Source organism: Nelumbo lutea, chromosome 1 (assembly GCF_056320005.1).
Source record: "Nelumbo lutea isolate HS-2025 chromosome 1, American lotus-T2T, whole genome shotgun sequence".
Taxonomy (NCBI): domain Eukaryota; kingdom Viridiplantae; phylum Streptophyta; class Magnoliopsida; order Proteales; family Nelumbonaceae; genus Nelumbo; species Nelumbo lutea.
In genome coordinates this window covers 37,429,461-37,434,605 of record NC_142684.1, presented here as the reverse complement: position 1 = coordinate 37,434,605, position 5,145 = coordinate 37,429,461, and positions in this window count along the sequence as shown.

The following is a 5,145-nucleotide window of genomic DNA, read 5'->3' as shown; positions in this document are numbered from 1 at the left end:
TGATCCGTTGTTATTGGTGTTGTCTTCTTTTTTCCTCTTCTTGAGCTCTATGATAGGTTTGAATCATGGTTTTCGAACCGTTGTTGACCCAGATGGTTGGATCGTTTAAAACTGCCCAGGCAACTGGTTCCCTTTCACCCATGACCCAGTCTTTTGCCAAAAACTGTTGATTTAGTCAATCACCCGCTGACCCAGGCAGTTGAATCGTTACCTGTTTGATGCAGACAACGGATTTTGATCATTTTTGTTTTAATTATTTTTTATTTTTTAAATTGCAATGGACTGATCTTTTAAATCAGACAGTTGAACCACTGACCAGAAATCGGTGGCCAAAGCGGTTTCGGTTTTGGGTCAGTTTTCAAAACATTGGTTTGAATTGTTATTAGATGCTTCCTTGGGGCAATGCTCCAAATTTAAGTGATCAGCATCTCGTTCAACTTCTGACTGGTATATTCTAAATTATATAACATTTCTCGTACGGTACAAGCAATTATTCTTACTATGCTCAAATTGTTAGATACAAAAGTTTGGCCTATGATATCTATGCATTGTTTTGAATATGCTTTATTCAAATGCATTTGGATTACAAATTGCACTATATTTGTTAGTTTCCTTTTCAAATATACCTGAAATGCTTGGATCATATCAGGAGGAATGAGAAAGAGGATTTCCTACACAATTAGCAAACACTAGGTAAATAATAGGGGAACTATTGTTTTTAAGTTGTCTAACAATTCATTTTGTAGGTAGCCTTCATATAAGTTTATTTTTCTTCAAAAAGATACCAAGAAGAGTGCATACTTTGCAATTTTAGTAAAAATAGTAGTAAAAATGGTGGTGCAATCAAAACTGATAGTAAGGAGATACTCCAATTTAACTACGGTATCTTGGATCAAACATCAACGATGGGAGAACAATGAAATAGGGCATTGCCTATAAAACTAGAGCATATCAATGATAATAGAAAAATTCGAATAAATATTAGATTGGTTGAAGTAGAGAGGTGCACCTAGTTTACTAGGTGACTGTGTAGGTAGGGTAAGGCTTGGTTGGGAGATGGTCTTTTTGAAAGACAAAGAAAGACTACGGATTAAGGAGGTTGTCTTTCGGGCTAAAGTGTTAGGGTAAAGAGTTTAAAAGCAAAGGGTGTTCAAGTATTGGGTGCTAAACGAGTTTCAATACGAGGAGGATCTCTATTTATGGGAGAGATCCTGGGATTTTAAAAGGTATGAGATAAAGGTGCTTGTGACCTATCGGGAAAAAGAATATTACATTTGTTGTCAATCATTGGGTGCACCACTAGGGTTTTGCCACATGTCTCATGGGATCTTCCTGATGATCGACTTTCTTTTCACTCGAGAGTCTTCATTATTCACGTGTGCTTCCGCCTCTTGTGCACCTTACTTAATTGAGATGGCAATCGTAACGTCATCGCTTGGCGAGCAATATCTTGTTAGTCACACGTGGTGCCTTGCCACGTTTGTCCCTTTGGAGTCATGCGCGGTCGTCTGGGTGCAGTTCTTTAATGGGCTGTGAGTTTATCGCATGTCCGAATAGGTGCGGGACCCTGTCGTGGGTTTGGCCATGGTTTCCTTTGGCTTGAGCTATGAGTGGGCTCACTAAGGGTGTGCGGTGAACCACAAGTTTATCATAGTTCTGCGATGCACGTTGTGAGTTCATCGCAGAACCTGTAGTGCATTGCGGGTTCATCGCAATAAGAAAGTTGATTATAGGCTATTCGCATAAAACCTCGTGGTATTAATTTAGCGTTTGATGTTCTCTAAGGATCTGAACGAACACTATATACCTACATTAGCCCCTGCTTATCAGTAAGTGGGACATTGTCGATAAGCACTTGCCTTCTCGTTTTTGGGTTTTGTAGTGAGTTCACTTGTGTGTGTTGGGTCTGGGGATTTTCCCTATTTTGTAGTTTTGTATAGATCTTGCATGCCTTGTGTCCGTGGTGGTAGTTTCTTACATTCCACGGCTTAGCCCCCTGTCTTTTGATAATTTGCTTCTTGTCAATGGTCAATGCCATGCTCTATTTGTGTGTTCCAGCCTCTTGACCGTTGATAGGAAGATATTTGCAAAAGACATTGGAAAGAGAAGAAACTATTTTTAACCAACTCCCCTTGCTAATTGTCGTACTCATGTCCGGTTTGTAAAGATTAACCCACCTGGTCATTTGCGGAGAGGTGTTTGTTGAAATGTCAAGCCCCCTAACTCTTTTCATCAAGAAAGGGTTGGCGGAGGGTGTTATTATTATTGATGACTTGTTAGGGGTGAAGCGCCCCTGTCAATGGTGGCTGACATAACTGTTGGCGTGTTATGTTGCCGATGGAAGTTGGGATGGCCGTTGTTGATTGCCCGTGTGGCAGTCATGATTAGCGACTTCACTGTTAATTAGACCGCAATTAATGAGGCCTGGCTACTCGTGTGGTGGCATTTTGTTACCCGATATACTTTAAGATTATGGTTGTTGACGTGGCGCTATATTTGAATTAATGTGTTGTTTTGTCCTACCTTTTAGAGGGTGTTTTTGTAAATTATATGGGTTGCTTTTTCGCTAAGCATCCTTTCAAGTCTTGTTCTAGCATCCATTCGTCTTCTCCGATGTCGTTTGACATTTTGCATGTGTGAGGAAAGCTTTATAATCATGTAAGGAGATTGTGGCCGCTCCTTGCTTTACCTTCTTGCTATCATCTCTGTAGTGCTCTTTGTGTATCTTGTTATTTCTTCTTTGTTTCGTGTTTTGTCATTCTTATTGTTTGTTCGTCATGGCTCCTAGCCAAAAGAAGGGAGAAAAGGGGGTTGGGTGTCCCTTCTACGACTTCGTTAGGGAGGTGGACACGGTGGAGTTATTGCTGGAAAGATAGGCGGCTATAGCTGTCGAAGGGGAACAAAGCTTTTGGCCTTCGGTCTTGGTTTCGAGGGGTGTGGAGGGCATATTCGATCCCATCCGTGGGAATGAGTTGCTATGTTTGTGTGGTCAACCAGACCAGTCTATGTCCTACAAATGTCAGGAGTCCAGGACTGATAGTGCGAAATCCCCTAATAGCTATACTGCTTGGGCGGAATACATTCTCGAAAATCCTATGTACTGCCGAATGTTGCAGGATTCTAGTCTGCTTAGGTTCGTAGATTGTTATATGGGTCTTTCTGGGAGGGAGGGTGTAAAGTATGTGGGTCGCTTGTTGGAACACTGGTGCTGTCGTACCCACACATTCATCGGGGCTTTTGGGGAATTCACTGTTACGGTTGAGGATGTGGCTGCCCTGTTGGCCTTACCTGTTGGGGGTGCCATATCTACCCAACACCTTTAGCATATCGAGTCTATTCCTACGGACTATAGGGAGCTCTATGACGAGCTTCTCCACGAGATTGGAACGTTCAAAGCGTAGGAGGATCGGACCACCTCTCAGGGGAAGATGTCTTTCGATCACTAGTTGGAGTTCTGGTTCGAGTCTCACAGTGCATGGGATGTAATGGCGAGGGGCGCAAATAGTCAGTGCCATCTCGCAGCCTTCATTCTTTATGTTGCTTCCCGGTTTCTTTTTCCTGGTCCTCCCGACTACGGCCTGCACATTTCTTTGGTCCCTCTTGCTGTCCTTGCTGCGTCTAGCCTCGATGTTCTTAGGGTATCTCTACGAGCAACTAGACGACACTGTCCATCAATTAGTGGACCCGAGCTGTAAGAGGCGTGGTAGTTATGTGTGTGCACCGTTTCTCTGGATGTTCTTGTCTGAGCGCTTCAATCTCATTGCCACTCCACGCCATATTGCGTGCATGCGAGTCCCCGTTGCCACTCTGCGGGGGGAAGAGGTCGAGAAGGTTTTTGGTGTTTGTAGAGGAAAATGTTGGCTTTAAGCTGCCTGACATAGAAACTTTAAGATGGTTGAGATCAACATGAGGTTGGCTTCACTGGACAGTTTTGTATGGAGGTCGTATGTTTGACCTGTTTGCAATGCAATTCTGTTTTGCGTCGGCATGTCTGTTCCCAGTGACAGCGATCAGCAGTGCGCAATAGATATTGATAATCCAGCTGTGGGTATCGCACAACTGGTGACATGGCCTGGGGTGGTGGCTTATCTTAATCGGACAGGTGAAGCACAATTAGCTGCCTACCGCCCAGACCGGGTGATGCGTCAGTTTGGGTGGTTAGTTTCTGCAGTCTTTGGGGGAGGACATCCTTTGGGTTTGACGCCATGATCATGCTTTTCCAGGTTGTTCGCATCTTTCAGTTGTGAGGTTGTTAAGGGAATAGGGTTGTAGGGCACTCCATTTTTCTTATCTTTGTGCATTATTCGGGGGTTTCCAGGAGTTGGTCAGAAGGAGCCCCCAGCTCCATCATTCTTTGGATCGTTCTTGATCCAAATTGGACCAGATCTGAAACCAAAAGGAAGTGAGAGCAATACATGATATAGAACCCACACATGTAGCTCCCAAAGTACAAAACCGCTTCCACTAAAAATGGCATAGCTTGAGATGAAACAGGTTCAGCAATGTAGTTCTTCAGCAAGAACTGCAATCCAACAGCTTGGATCAAGCAAGGGAGGCGAGCACTAAATCAGATCTTATCTTTCTTGCAATAATCAGAATCAGAAGTAATCTCTATCGGTTCAAGAATGGAGATCGAATTAGGGTTAGGGTGGCAAGAGTAGAAGGAGAGAGGGAGAACTGAGAGTAATGTGTAAAACTAGAGCAATTCTCCCTCTTCTATTTATATAGCTTAAAGAGTTGCATTCCTAAAACAATTAAGAGCTTCCTGATCCAAATCTTTATTTGGATATGGACTCTTTAAGTGGATAAGGCTTATCTTCTTATCCTTATCTACTAGTCCAAACCCATATCCCTATCCAAATTTGCCCATTAATCCAATTAATCTATTTTATTATGGACCTTAGGCCCATTAAGCAAATATATTCACATCCCCTTTTGATTGGTGGCTAACTTGGCTCTCTTTGTATGGCGTGGGAGCCTAACATTGATCTTCACAAAAGCCATATGGGTTCAGCCAAGCCTCTATGACAAAGCCTGGCCGAATTCACTACTAAACACAATGAACCCCCGACTCCATCAATATGGGCTCTTAATGGGCCCAACATTTATACTAAATGGTCCTTGAGTCCAACAACCTTATGAAGG